Source organism: Dipteris shenzhenensis, chromosome 23, assembly GCF_047967505.1.
Source record: "Dipteris shenzhenensis isolate YYH24624 ecotype China chromosome 23, Dip_SZ_1.0, whole genome shotgun sequence".
NCBI classification, from domain to species: domain Eukaryota; kingdom Viridiplantae; phylum Streptophyta; class Polypodiopsida; order Gleicheniales; family Dipteridaceae; genus Dipteris; species Dipteris shenzhenensis.
In genome coordinates, this window is record NC_141618.1 from 42,278,663 (window position 1) to 42,295,257 (window position 16,595).

A 16,595-nucleotide genomic window follows, 5' to 3' on the forward strand; every position below is an offset into this window, starting at 1 on the left:
GAAATCATAATACTACACTACATAAAGCATGCCAAACCAATTTCAACTTACTCTATACAAAGCACCAATAAATACATTAAAAAAGAAAGAGCACATCACAGACAATGATGCATATGCATATTCACAACAAACTTTTAAAAAATAAATAAGCATACATTTCTTTAGCTTGTCAACTAGATCTAAGAAACTTGGTCCTAGGTCATGGTGCCTCTTAGCCCCCTGCCTTGTGAGTGCAGGAACCAGACACCACTTCCTGAACCAAGCCCTTCTTTCATGTTTGAAATCATAATACTACACTACATAAAGCATCCCAAACCAATTTCAACTTACATTATACAAAGGACCAATAAATACATTAAAAAAGAAACAGAACATCACAGACAATGATGCATATGCATATTCACAACAAAAACTTTTAAAAAATAAATAAACATACATTTCTTTAGCTTGTCAACTAGATCTAAGAAACTTGGTCCTAGGTCATGGTGCCTATCAAATTTACCACTACAAGTGCACAAACCTGAGCAACGAGAAGTTTTAAATATATGTAGCTTATAGAGGACCCATGTATGTACACATATCACTCCAATAAATATCTCACAAGAACTACCAAGGATAAAGTACTGCTCTTAACCATGATGAAAAATTCGGGAGTAAGGCAAAAAGTATTAAACATACCTCTTCAACTGTGGCAGCGTCAATGGCTCTCAAAGTCCAATCGCCATCATGTAATGAAGAAGAAGGTATATTTATTATTCTTCTCGATGGAAGGCAACAAGCCACCACCGAGCTTATTTTATCAAAGCACTCGACACCACACACCATCATAGCTCGTTTTCAAAGCTGTCCATTTCAGATTGATCCAAAACATCATAAATAAGCACCCAAAAACTTCCTTTTTTACTTCTTGTTGCGAGTAACTACATATAAGAGGTATATTACGAATGCCATCAGCGAATTCTCACTTGTATGGCAATATTCGGTTGCTAGCATGTGATCCTTTTGGTTCTTCAATCTAAATAGAAGGATGGCAAAGTAGCATGATGGAAGAATCAAAAGCGTGCTCCACTTCCACGCAGGATCCAAGTACTAGTTGGCACATTCATCGGTTCTGCTTACAATAAAAACCAAGAAGACACTAAACGAGAAATCCAAATTTGAAGCTATCCGTCTGGTGAAAATCATAAAGTTCAAGTAACATGAGCCACAGTTGCTCAGTGCAAAGACATCGAAAGAAAGATGTATGATTCAGAAGAAATTTCCATAAGAGTAAGGAGGTGGTTGAAAGCGTACCCTCCTAAGGTGCTTGCACACATTGCAATGACAGCGAAGATGAAGGATGGAGCCCAAAGCCTGGGGAGGTGTAGCCTCCAAGTGGTAGAGTGAATGTCAGAGGCACCCGTTGTGCAAAGGATATAAAGGCGATATAGCCCGGAGGATGAGGCGAGCGAACCATATCCAAAATCCAAACGTAAACTTAGATCCAGAAGCTCCAAAGCACGCAAGCCTGGAGAAAGTTGCCATGTGGTCCATGTAGATGAAAGTATGAACGGTAGAGGGGTATTGAGCTCGCCTGAAGGATCATTCTCTCTCTCACACTCTATGTGGTTTCGAATAGATCACGGGTGCCTCCAAACGCATCTAAGGAACTCCTGTTATCAAAACTCCATTTGGGAGAGAAGAGATCTCGCAGCGATGATGCAAAGAACGAGATGTGAGCTGGCAAAACAGGGAGAAGAGGTGTCTGGTAGAAGCGAAGAAACTTTGTGCTGTTCCCAACGCTAGGGAATGTCCCTGTGAGCAAGAAGACTAAGGGCAGGACACCATGGCTAGCTAAAGGATCTGAAGGATTCTAGAGCACGTAGAAGGGGAAACAGACTATAGTTCTCATGAACAGATGCTCTACAAGTTTCTTCTCACCTACGATATGGCTCAAAATTTCACGAGAAGAGACAGGAAAACACAAGCAGTGATCAACACCACGCGAGGCAAAGGGCTTACTTCTCAATTATCAGCCTTCCATTGCGCCTCTCTCTTTCTTCTCTTAGCCTTGTCGCTATTGCTGCAATAGGGGTGATGGAAGGAAGGAGATGTTAAAAAGTGCAGAATTTCATGGATGGGAAGCAAAGTGGAGCTTCAAATTGGAAAGAAGGAATTGCAAAGGGGATGAAGAAATAGGATGGAAGCTCACAGCTATGGCTATGGCTATGCAATCGTATGGATATAAAGGAAGGAAGCTTGAAAGTAGTTGTTGCAGTGATGTTGAGCTTTGGGGGAAATGGGGGCCATTTCAACAAAATTTGGGTTTTGTCCCCAAATTGTATTTTCCCGCCTCTCCCTTCCCTTCCCCCTTACATAAGATTTATTAGCCTCCACGCTTAGGCACAAAAAGGGGGGCCACTTTAAGGTGGGTCGTCTTGATAACTCAAGTGAAGGCTCCTATGGGGGGGAAGTTGTTTGCCAGCTTCAGGGTTTCAGATCATGCCCCTCTAATGTGAACCTTTTCCATTCCCTTGCCTATTGGGAGGTCTCGGGATGTGCCATTTAAATTTGTCAATATTGGCTATAGATAAGGAATTTTGTCAACAAATTAGAGCTATGTCAAGGAAAGCACACCAAATGTGGTGGACCAATGCACTAGATGTGATGTTGGGATACAAGGTATCCATATTTTTGCTAAGTGATGGGCCAAGCAAGAAAGAGATAGATTTAGCAAGGATAATTATCTGTTGTCTATAATTCAATAAAGTCTAAATATGCATGTAATGGGTTTTGATCCCAGGGATGCATATTTTTCTACCCTATTGGTGGAGTGTGAGTTGTCCATTAAAGATTTGGAGTTGGCTAAGGTTGAAAGGTCTAGAATTGTAGTAGACAGCTATGGCTAAATGTGGCAGATTGTCCCTCAAAAATGTTTTTTTAGGCAACCAAAAGAAAGCATATCCGGGGGGAATCGATTGATAGAGTTCAGGATGGGAATGGAAATCTGGTTACTGGATTCTGGTAGGTTGTTGCTGAGAGTTGGTGATTGGAGGCCTATCACTATGCTTAATGTCTCCTATAAATTAATTGCTACATTGTTGGCTATCATGGTGCAAATTGTATGCATGCAATTAGAGGATGGCAAGAAAAACGGCCTCATTAAGGGCCGTGACATTCTAGAAAATATACTTAACATGTCTTCAGTGCTTGATTTTATGGATTAAATTGAAGCTTCAATTACCACCAGAATGAAAAGAGCACGGGAGAGGAGAGGAAGGCACACACTTCTCTTAGCTACGATAGCAACGGCCGGGCATACTCACGTAAAGACCAGCCACAACCTAATATCTCAAAATTTCCTACGTTAAAGGCACACACGTCTCTTAGCTACGAGAGCAAAGGCCAGACATACTCACATAAAGACCAGCCACAACCTAATACCTCAAAACTGCCTACATTATGACCACCTAACTGGCAGTACTATCGACTTTAACCCATACCTCTAAAAATAATCAAATCATTTAATACACCTTAGACAAACTAATGCCCTCCTCCCCACCTCTAGAATCTGATCCCGTAGGTGGTTGGAACTACTCCTTAGAAAAGGGACAGGCTAGCATATTGCATTGGTACTAGGTAGTCAAAAAAAGTACATAGTATCCAACCAACCCTTTGAACATCTCCTCTATCCAGGTCACTCATTGTGCATCATGAATGGCTTCTTCACTAACTGCTATGCTGAGCTCATTCCAAAACACAGAGGCAGGGAAAGCACAATGGAAAGCATGGAGGCTATGTAACAGGAGACGGAGCCATGATGACAGTTATGATGACCATTTCATTCCCCACTTTCCCCATATCCCACACTTATTGATCGAATGGATGACACATGGCTAGCCCCTCGATTGAAAACTCAATCCTTAAAATAAGGAAGATAAGATGTTTTATTGTCAAGTTATTCAATTTGATTTACAATTATTGAGACGTTTGCATGAGTTATAATGCCTCTCCAATGCCTACATGATCAAAACTTTTGCAATGTAAATATTTTCTTTTAATAATTTTTTTCTCTTTTGCAAAAGAAAATAATCCATGATGGGGTATATTTTAATGAGACCTTTGCACAATGTCTACATGATTAAACCATGGATGAGAAGATATAGTTGCATTTGTGTGAAGTCGTATGATATGGTCCATAGAAGGATGATGGATATGCATTCACATAGGCACATAGAAGGATAGGCATTCATTAAATAGGCACAAAGCATATGCTAGCATTCACATATAGCATAAACATACATCATAATGCATACAAAAATGTAGAAGCATAGACATAGGCATACATATGCAGAGGCATATAGAAACATAGAAGCATAAATGTAGAAATTCACATAGGCATACATAAACATAGGCATATAGCTTAAAGTATTTACATGAGATTTACATAAAGCAACATGGTGCCTGCCAGGTCAACCGTAGAAATAGCCTACTAGGTCTCTATATCTATATCAACTTTCCATGTAATATTAACAATAACATCCAATTGGCTATCTATCCAACAGTATTCTAATATGAGTAGAAATAGCTTATTTGCGATGCATGTAGGAATTCTCATTCAGGCCGCAATTCAATTCTTGAAGCCACAGAGCTTGAGGTCTTTGATTCTTCACTACAATTATAAAACCTTTGTGTTTTCCTACCCAAACCCTTGCTCCTCTCTTCACCTTGAGTAGTGACAAAAGAATTTATAGGCATATCTAAAAAATTAAATCTTTTCTCCATCCTTGACCAAATGGACCTGGCAGCTTCTTTGATTCTCTTCGTGAAGGTTTTAGCCGATGGGGTGGCATGGAGAGCCCCACCTTCCACACTACCAATGACTTCATGATGATCTTCCTGTTGGTTTGGTTGATATTTTTTGTCGAGTAGGAATTTATTATGGTTGGAATCGGTAAGATCTTGATCACCATGCAAGAAGATCTGTGGACTGTCTGGAACTTGAGGAGAACTTGAGAGACCAATTTGGCTGAATCCAACACCAATATTTACTTATCATGACTGTGAGGGCTATTCGGCGCATTAAAACTTTGAGCTACCCATCAACAAATTGTGAACACTCTTACACATCATCCTAGATGAAAGAATATTTAAAAAATAACTTTGAATTTGGATATGAGAATAAACACACCCTACCTGTTAATTTAAAAATGGTGTATAAAATTACCCCTACTATGAATATATTTCTGTAAGTCTTGAGAATTAAAATACCCCTCATTTTGAACTCTCATAGTATATATACATTTCCTAGATGGACCCCCCGAGTTATTTGCATTGTGATAAATTTCTAAACATATAAATGCATAGAAGGTACATGATGAAATTAAAGCTAGATTTTCACACACACACACACACATACACACAACTAAATATAAATGCATAGAAGTACATGATGAAATTAAAGTTAGATTTTCACACACACACAACTAAATATGTGACTTACTGCATATTCACTACTCTAGCTCTATTCATTAATTTAGTTGAATTTTTACCTACTTTTTGCGATCATAAGCTATGACTAAAGAAATACTTAAAATATCTAACAAGACACCTTTTACCAAGCCATTATAGAAACTTTCATTCTTTAATTTTGTGTCATTTTAATCATTTGATTATTCTTGCTAAGAATCTACTTGTTGTTTCTGTTTACCTATGTATGTAGTGTCCTTCCATGTTCTTGTTGAAGATAGAAGCATGAAGAGATATATCCCTACTATATGACTTGATGAGGGGTAGACATATTGCTAATCATGGGCCTACCATAGGCTTAAGTTAGCCAAATGTATGTTGGATATAAGGGCACAAGTCTTCTTTTGGTGCTTAATTCTATAGATCTAGCCAAAATTTTAAATTGTATATATAATATGTTGGTGAAAGTTTCCAAGTATATTTATTTATTATATAAAACATTGGCGAATTTTCATGGACTTTATTTATAATTTTATAATCTTAAAAGCTAAACCTAGCTCTTTTTTTAATTTTAGTTTCAAATTGTGGCGAATATACTAAGCTTTTATTTTTATAAAAGCATATAAACTTTCACAAGCCATATAAAACTTTCACTTATTAATGAAACTAACGCGAAAAAATCATCCCTAATGTGGAAACTCTTGTTTCTTTTAGTCTCATACTTTGTAAACTTATGATGACCAAGTTCTAGTTTAATTTTCTTCTTTGTTCTTGTGCTTTTGTAATCCCTACTTTGTTATAGCGTTAGTAATCTTTTATTTTTTAGGGCTTTATGCACAATTAATAATTTTGTAAGCCTTGGAAGTTGGTGCTTTCTATCTTGTTTCGATGCATATGTTGTACTACTTTTTTAATGATAGAAATAGTAAGCACATCTACTTGAACACAACTTATGAATTATCATAATGCAAGTACAAGAATGCAAGTACAAGTTAAAGGGAAAAGTATGAACCAATAGTATTTACATCAAGGGTTACATCATCAGCCAAGTCATAATGCCACGTAAGTGTACCTCTAGTTTAATTCCTAGCTCAGGATCTATAAAACTTAGAACTTAGCTTGATCCTGAAGGTGTACTAGTTGTGGTTCCTTAGAAGATGATGAATGGTGATATCCATTGTGCTTTTCAGCCTCTAATGTATCAACACAAAGCATTGGCATTTTCATGTCTAGACCTCTACCACATTTAAAAGTTGGCTTGAGCAAAAACTTGGACCACATAACACCATCTTAGATATAAAGGACCTAGATGAAATACCAATTACATTCAACATAAAAATTCCATTAGAACTATCAGGAAAGAAGATTGTGCATACTCAACTATCTTCCATGGAGTTTTCCATGAACCACATCCAAATGTGGTCCTCTTTGAATCAATGTGTTCCACATGAAAGTTTTTCCTATATGACCTGTACTTATACTGCAATGACATTAAAGCAATGAGGATGCACATTATAGTGATTATAGCAATGGTCCTTAAATAAATGATAAGCAAGAGTCTAAGTAAGAAGTAAGAGTTGTGTCTGTAGATCACATCCCCTTGCCAACTCCCACACTTTTAATCTCTCACTGTTGCAGTAAACTTGAAAATTTTATAGCCAATGACATGGCATGTCTTTGGGGAGAAGAGCAAGGTCCTCCACATATGGATGTCCACTATGTCTTAATCAAAACCCCCTTCTCACAACTACTCTTTCTATTTTAGACTATTCATAACTTTGAGTCTACTTTTGCATCTTGAAGATAGAGGATATAAAATTATAAAAGTTCTCCCTTAAACGCCCCTATCTTTCTTATCTTCCCTTTTCATTGAGCAACATCAAACTTGATACAATCATCTTTGTTATTATGCCAAAGGACCCCTCCAAGGAACTCTATGATTACACTAATGAACCATTTTCCATGCTTCCCTTGGGACTTATATTCTAGCACAAATCCCTTCAAAGTTTTCATAAACATTTTGAGGAAAAACTTCTAGAAGTATTCCTACAATGTCTATCTTGTCCACTATGTATACAAGCAGATGCACTTGGTTGTCATTATGTTTGTAGCAAAGTGCTTCCCTAGCAAGCAAAGAACTTTGATGGAGTACACCCTAGCCTTGTCTATCCTTGATAGGAAGATATGACATCAATCTACATTCCAAATTAAGCTTGCAACATTACTCATTAGGTGCATACTAAAATGATATTGGTGGATGATGGATGACTAGTAAGCATCCCTCACAATGCCACTAATCTTCACAACAACACAATGCATCAGTAGACGTGCAAAATAGTAGGCACGTTTATAAGCATTGATATAGTTAATGAAATACGGACATGTCTATTAGCACAATTATTCATGCATTTAGCAGTACAGTTATACATGGGTTTAATAACGCATCCACACGATATAATAGACACACGTTTAGACACGTCTATGCACAACAGAGTTTGAAATTTGCATCATGGCTTGCCAAACATTGCCCATGATTACCAAAGCACATAATTTAATAAAAATATCAATGCTATGCATGTGTCACACACCATAATATGATTTTTGCCAAACACACATATACAAAAATTAAGTGAGGTGAGGAAAATGAGACAATATATAAAATAGTTTTGCCAATATGTAAGAAATTTGGATGATACAATGATGGGCTACGGTTAAATCTCATGCTCAATGAGATCAACCCTTGCCAAACTATCTACTTCAATATCCAAACCAATGTGGAGATCTGCAAAACGTTCAGTCCACTACTACATGTGCTACTGTGCTCATCGAAATCGGCATCACCAATGGTAGGCTCGTCCTCATAGGTAATGGCCTGAATATCTATATCTCCTATCTCATGATCATCCTCCTCTCTTGTATCATGATCATCAATCCATGGCCATGATCATCCTCCATATGCTCCATATTAGTAAATGTACTATACATAACTTTGGAATGTGGCATAATAGGTATGACATGCCACCACCTATTATTATCCACCACCATTGGTTGATAAACAACCTATTCAAACACAAATACAAACATGTTATTTCCTTGCATTGAAGGTATCAAATATAAATAAGTGAGAATTTTTATATGTGTAGAGTTCCTGTTCACATTATTGCGGTAGTACTAGTGTGTCCTTCTTGCTTTGCCAAAACTTTGTCGAGTCAATAGTTACAAAACCACTTGCATGGCATTTGATTGTTGCATTAGGACCTCTTTTCACCACGTCCTTAAACCACGACATCCAAAACATACACAAAGAAGCGCAGAAAGTCAAGCTTAATAATATCTTGGATAATGCCATAATAATCATCCACGGCTCCATTGACTCCCTCAAAGCCAGTAATGATGCTGCAATCTTGTGTGTTTCTCTTATCATCAATCTGTCGTGTAGTATGAAAATGCTTTCCCTCACACCATATAGCATTTAACATAGTACACTACACCAAGATAAAATCAATTGAATGAGCAACCTAAATTGTTGAAAGCTCCTAACTTATGCAAAACATTCTATATACCAACCTTTTGCATGCATCCTCTAGCATACTCCCATTCTTCCATTGTGATATGCATCCCTCGTCTCTCTTTTCTCTCTCCATTTTGTCAAGTAGCCAATGGACATGAGTATCATTTGGAAGTGCTCTTAGATGCTCAAAGTATGGCACATGAGATCCATGGTATGTACAAAAAAGGACCCTTTCTCAATGTCTTCTTGCCTTTGCATCCTCACATCTTGTCACCCATCTTTTCATCACATCAATATTAAGCATGCAATAGAGGTTTACATTATTAAGCAACTCCATGTCCATTACTTTGCTGCACCCTTTCCCTTGAGGCACAATAGATGTCATCCTTAGGTCTTCTTCATCTCTCCATAGTCATGGGAGATAGTTATCCACATCAACAAGAAACTCAGAAATATATACAAGTGACTCTTGTACCAACCAACCCTCGGCCATGCTACCTTTGGGCCTTGCATTTTGCCTCACAAAACTCTTCAAGGTCTTCATGAAGCGCTTGAGGAAGAATAACCATCGTGCATGTACAATGCCGCATATAGCAATCTCATCCACCAAATCCACTATGAGATATAGTTAGCTTGTGAGAATAGAACATGGAAAGGTCTCCTCCACTAAACAAACCACCTCCACTAACATAACTCAAGCATCCTCAAGCAAAAAGGATCTATTTCCCTTAAGCTCACATACCTAGAAAGGAAAAAGTGCACCATATTAGCAATATGAAAACCTTGCATCAAGCATTGATACGCTTCACATTTTGTATAGTGTGAGGTACCTCACAAGCTCGCCCATCTTGTAAATACAATCCTTCACTTCCTTTGATGCACAATGAGAAATGCTAGTAGGTAGTATGAATGGAACACATGAGCGATGGCTGATTAGTTGCTTCTAGACTCACAAATTTGGAAGGAAAAAGAGATTATGCCAAGTCATCTTGTGCCAATCATGAGATTTCAAGCCGTATAATTGCTCTACACCTCTTTTCTTACTCTTTGTGAAGGCCCCCTTCAAACACCTCATGCATCCAATGGAAGTACGAATTGTAGTGATAGCCCGCTTCACCACCACCATCTCTTTCTTTGATAATGTCCATGGTGCACGTGGTAAAAAGACACACCCATTTGGTCTCTCTTGTGGCCAAGCTTCACGCATCCTCCCTGCATTGCGTAGATCCTCTCTTATGCTCAAGGAATCTCATGTCCCAATCAAATAATCCTAAATGGTAGATGCCACATTCTTGAAGATATGCATGGGATCAAGCAAGTGATTGATCTTGAGGTGGGACCAATATGGTAGCCTATAAAAGATGAAGTATCTAAATAGAAGATGGCGTTAGCTTGCAATCTTTATTTCCATTCAATATAGTATGCAATAGTTATGAACCCTTACCAACTCATGTCATGTGGAGGAGTCATCGTGAGGTCCCAAATTTGCTTCCAATCTCTTGCAGTAAGTGACTGTGGAGGGAATTCATTCAAGTCCTCTAGCTGTGAAGTAACTAGCAAAGGACCACAAACAGGACATGCATAGTAACCCGATGTAGTGAGACCTAAACAATAGATGCAATTGCGTAAGTAAGATGGGTTCTCAATGCCACATCGATTGCCTACTTATAATTAAAAGTTAAATGCTTACCTGAACAAGCTTGGGGAAGTCATGCATCCTCCACATCAACATTGCCTTGCAAAGATGAAGTCTTGTGACCAGGGAATCATGCACCTCGATACCTCTCCAAAGTATCTCCAACTCATCAATCAAAGGCTCTAGATAAACATCCACTTTTTTGAATTTATGTTTCCCTGGAATTAGAAGGGATAGCATAACATGTTCTTTCTTAATCACCATAGAGGGTCGAAGATTATAATTCATCAATATCACTGGCCATACACTGTAGGAGGTGCTTTTGAGACCAAATGGGTTCATATCGTCCATACCCAATCCAAGTCTCAAGTTCTTGGGTTCTTTCTTGAAGCTTGGCCACGTGTCTTCAATATGCTTCCACACAGGAGTGTCTCCGGGAGATCTCTACTTGGCATCAATGGGAGGAATGCCATGACATGATATTTGCAATGGATTTGCACATGAACATATGTTGGATGCGAGGGATTAAGGGAAAATGTTGTAGAACCTTACAAGGCACATCCAAAGTTTTGAGATCTACTCTATATCTTGCCTCGCCACAAGTAGGACACTCTCGAGCCTCCTTATGTGCTCCACTAAATAGAACGTAATTATTGACACATGCATGGATGCGCTTGTAATCCAACCCTCCAAGAGATGTCACATGGTGTCTCACCATATCTCTTGAGGTCGGCAATATATTCTCCCTTGGAAGCATGTTAGACAATAGTCTGCATCTGAAGACCATAAATGAGAAAAAGTATTCCAATTGATCCATTAGCATAATTCACCATGTTTGCAAAATAGAAAGCTTACTTCAGTAATGCATTCCAACTTGCATTGCTCCATCCATAAATGGTCTGCAAGTTTAGTAACTCAAGGGAGGCATGTAGAATATAGAATGTGCACCCCTCAAATACACCACAATGCTGCAATAAAAAGATGGTCCTGCTCCATCTATCATCCCTACCTGAGGACTCATGGGCAAATAAATCTCGCACCATATCATCAAACGCCTCCTCCTCCACGGCCTCATGAGGTAAACTACCACCATCACCACTCCATGCATCCATAATGGTCCCCCCTGAAGATCCCACCTCATATCACCGACGCTTCGCCTCCTCACGATGAGCATAGGGCAAAATATGCGGTGTGGCACTTCATCTTGTATCAAATTAGAAAAGAAGCATATATATCAAACACTTGAACACCCATAGGTATCACAATAAACCTCAATGCTTTAACACTTACCATGGATATGGTCACATCCCATTCTCCATACTTTGAGATGTGACTAAGTGTAATTCTACGTGCAAGATACATGTTCTCTCGACATTGGTCACACATACATTTGATTTTTTGCTCCAAACACATTTCTTGATTGTGGAGACGGAGGGATTTATCCTCACTAAAGGTGCTTGTTGAAGATGAAGACATCCTATAAATAGTAAATGTTAGTCCAAAATGTTAGTGAAGCTAGCCCTTGAAATTTTTACCCAAAAAATGTGTAACACATTTATTAGCATGTATGTACTGTGAAACGAGTCTAGGCACATCTATTACACAATATATTTATCTAATAGATGCATTCTTAGATGTGCTACCTAGTTTTAAACCTACATGAACAAAACCTTTTCTTCACTTCGCCACGCTTGATTCCTCTCAGCTTGTTTTTCCATCTCCAAGCATCTACACCTCATCTCCAAGCATATACATTCATCTCCAAGCATACAAGAGAAGAGAGTGAAGAAGGAGGCCATAAGAGAAGAAAAAGAAGAAGCTTTTCATAGCTCTATCCAAGGTAAGTCTCTTGTTAGTTACTCTTCTCTCTGAATCTATGATGCTTCTTGTACTTGTGAAAATATGTTTTCTTCAGATTCATCCTCTTTCGCATGCAAGAAATAACATTTTTGGGCACTTTTGTTTTATGTGGGGGTCGGCCGGTCTGTCATTGTCAAATTTTTATAGAGATTTGGTGTCGGAGCAAATCTAATAGCGCATCAAGCTATTTTTTTAGCTGTGCATTTGCGTTGGTAGCCGCATGTATAGACGCACTGTGATAGTATAATCTCCTCCTTCCCATTCCATTTTCCCTTCTCCTTCCCATTCTCTTCTCTTTCTCGATCTGCCTAGTCTCCCTTCTCCTTCTCCTTCCCACTCCATTTTCCCTTCTTCTCTTTCCCCTTTTCCTTTTCCTTCTCCTTCTCCTTCTCATTCCCTTTTCCTTTTCCTTCTCCTTCTCACTCTCATCCCCCTTCTCATGTCTTAATTTTCCCATACTCATTCCTTCTTCTTCTCCTTCTCTTTCTCTTCTCTTTCTCAATCCTTTCCTTCTCCTTTCCCTTGCATGCATGTTTAAGTTGAATTTTCAATGCCTTAAAGCATTCACAAATGAGATGGGGTAGGTTGTATGCATTTTTCTTTCCTTATAGTTGATGGTCATGCATAAAGCTTCATGCATGAAGCTTCAAAAATTTAAAGCAACAAGCATATGCTCAATTCATATGAATAAAGATTTGATGCATATGTTTCATACGCATAACTCTTTTATGCATATGTATAACTCTTTAAAGCTTAATGGATATGCATATGCATATGTATAGGGGTAGAGCATGCTTTTTTATGGTTGTGGAAAGAGGGCATGCATGATGGAAATAAGGGATTGCATGAGAGAAATTGGGATAAAGCATGAGGGCGGGATAGGGAAAGAGGGCATGCATTGTCCTTTCTTTATTCTCTTTTCTTCTCTGCTCTTCTTATCTTCTTCTCTTCTTCTTCTCTTCTTCTCCTTTCTTCTCTTCTTCTCTTATCTTCTCTCTTCTTCTCCTCTTCTCTTCCTTTATTTTCTTCTTTGTTTTTTGCTCTTTTATTATTTTTTGTTCTTCTTTTTTCTCTTATTACTCTTATTCTCTTCTCTTTTCTATTTTCTTACTCTTCTCTCCTCTTTTCTACTTTCTTCTTTGCTCTTCTTATCTTCTTATCTTCTTTCTTTCTTCTCTTTTCTTCTCTTCTCTTCTTATCTTCTTATCTTATTCTCTGCAGTTCATCATGTGGCCATGAAGCTCTTTAGCAGGTTTGCCTCATCCTTGAGATGCCTTCTTGCAACAATTATATAACATTTTGGGATACCCTCCCACTCCACAAGATCTATATACATACATGACAAGCACTCAAAACATCCCGCATGAGTCAAGAGTATGACTCCAAACCACCCCACACCCACACCACCTGAGATTATCCCTATGGACTCAAGACAACCCAGTAGCAGGCAAAGTCACTAGACTTCTCCCATGTAGTCAAGAGTCCCTTCCAGATCACAGAGCCGACAGCCTACTCTCGTGCAGTCAGGAGCCCCTTCTAGATCGCAGAGCTGCATGCCTACTTCCGTGCAGTCGGGAGCTCCTTCTCTAGGGGTGAGTGCCCATCATAGTAGCTTGTCGTTCACGACGTAGCAGTAGGCATAGTAGTAGGGAGAGTCATGGCACAAGATGCGGCACAATGCTTTGGGGGTGGGGATGATTCAGATGCAGACATGCCAGAGGGTGATGGTGCGATCTTCTATGATATCACTGAGACGGGCGGCATCTTGCAGGATGCATGAGGGAAGGACGTCATGTCCTTCATGTGCTTTGTAGTTCATAAGAATTGCATAGATTCCTTTATTCCATTCAAAGAGTAGAAAGAAAGTTTGGCTGAGGATACCATCAAGACTTTATGCAGGAGGTATCCCAATCTATAACATCATGAGTTCATTGTTGACAAATGGGGAAAGACAAATATTACCGATATCCTCGCCAATAATAGGTCTTTTATTATGAGGCATGCACTAGCCGAGATTGCCAAGAGAGAGGGAGTACAACCCCCAATGGGCTAGCCACACACTGCTCATAAGCACGAGTGAAGAAAGCCATGAAGCTAGCGGAAGAGGACCCCAATTTGTAACATGTGGAGGCACGACAGATCTAGATGGAGCGATATGGATCCTTGCATTTTGGAGCAAGGGGTATTGCATCATGGGAGGCCTAATTTGTAAGTATCAATCTCAAATTATATCGTGTTTATGTGGTTTATTAGGAGGTTGTTCCCTTGTTCTAAACCCTCTGCAAATTGTGTAATCTTACAGCTTGATATAGTGGGCAGATACCCTACTCCTACCGAGACAGCCTACCATCATGGACATGGCAGGGAAACTACTTGGAGGCACTTCTATGATGAGGGGTTGTATTAGTGACGATCAGTATAGCTGGGATACTAGAATGCCCTTGCAAGTATTTAAAAGTACTTTAAAAATATCAGTGTTGTAAATAAGGGAAGTAGCAAGCTAAGGGTGTCCACTTTTTGTTCACTCCCCAATCCTTAGGAGGTGGAAAAACAAGCTTTTTAGCACACAAAAATGCAAATCTCACCTACTTCCCTATGGATCTAGTCTTTGAAGTCTTCAGACACAACATCACACTTGCTATTGTGCACACAATCGTATAGTCTGATTGAAAATTTGATGCACACACAAAAAATTTCTTTGTGTCACACGGCATGGTTCTAGGGTGGTCACACCTTTGTCACGAACAGAGAGCGTCATATTAAATTCTAAATTTCACTCATTTTAGATTAAATGTTATTAAAACTTTGTAAGTGGTCTCTTTACATTATGTAGAGCTTAACTTGATTTATTGGTAATTTTTTGAATGATTTATCTAATTATAAATAATTATTTATAATAAATAAAGTCATAAAATACATGCATTTTAGTAGCACACCACATTTTTTTAGTATTTTGAATAATTAAGCAAATCTAATTCGGTGGAAGGTTAGTAGGCACATAAGGGTGTGTGGTTGAATCATCAAATCCCAAATCCAACGGTTAGATTTAGGAAGATTGAAGTTTAATTTTTACTTTTACTCCTTAGAGGATCAACAAAGAATATTAAAAATAAATCTAGTAATTCTCAAACATGACCAAACATTTTAAAATGTCAATATTTTTAGTCCTCTGCATGATGAATAAGAGGAATAAATTTTGGTTAAATTTGAGTAAGGGAAACGTACGATATGGCCTCCAAGAGTGAAATCTCCCTTTTGTGGGGGAAAAAGGGCCACCCAAGCCTAATACCAAGACAAGGTAGGCTTGGTATTAGGCTTGGTGAGGTAGGCTATGAGCATCACCGACCCTAGTGGCAAGCCTTTGGAGTGTGCATGCTGCCTATGCGGAAGGCTGAGTCATCTATTTTTGCCTTGCAACCATGCCACGTTGTTAGACCGCATGGTGCCATGTCATCAAGGAGATGTGACATCACTCCTTGCCATGTCACCTTACATTGCCACACGTGCTGCCACATCAGCCACATGTGCCACCTCATCATTCCACATCATAGGAACTCTTGGAGCCATGTCATCACACCTTGCCACCTTGGCATACCTCGTCAACCTTGCCACATCACCAATCCCTCCACCTCAATTTGCCATGTCAATCTACCACCTCATGAATGCCAACTCATCATGCCACATCACATTTCCATGTCATGGAAGAGACTCATATATTCCACACCATATTGCCACATCATGACCATGCATGGTGCCACATCAGCCACATGTATACACATCACGATGTGTGCAAGGCATAGAATACCTCGATCGAGGTTTATGACCGCGATGTGCGAGGCATAGAATACCTCGATCAAGGTTTATGACTTGTGTGAGGCATAGAATACCTCGATCGAGGTATATGACCGTGGGGTATGTACCTCGATCGAGGTTTATGACCTGCGTGAGGCATTGAATACCTCGATCGAGGTATATGACCTAGGCATAGCATACCTTGATCGAGGTATTTGGAGGTACAAAACTGGAATAAAATCAAACGATGCAAATATTCAAAATTAACGTTGGATTCCAGTCAATTAGTTTCAATCTTAGCACCTTCTCCACCAATAATAATGAAGAGCAATCTAAGAGCAATTTAGT

The 16,595-nt window shown here is 39.0% G+C and overlaps 1 pseudogene; it reads right to left on the reverse strand.

Moving 5' to 3' along the window:
- Positions 1-891: 891 nt before the first annotated feature.
- On the reverse strand, positions 892-1,620 carry LOC147887400 (uncharacterized; annotated as a pseudogene).
- Positions 1,621-16,595: the final 14,975 nt, after the last annotated feature.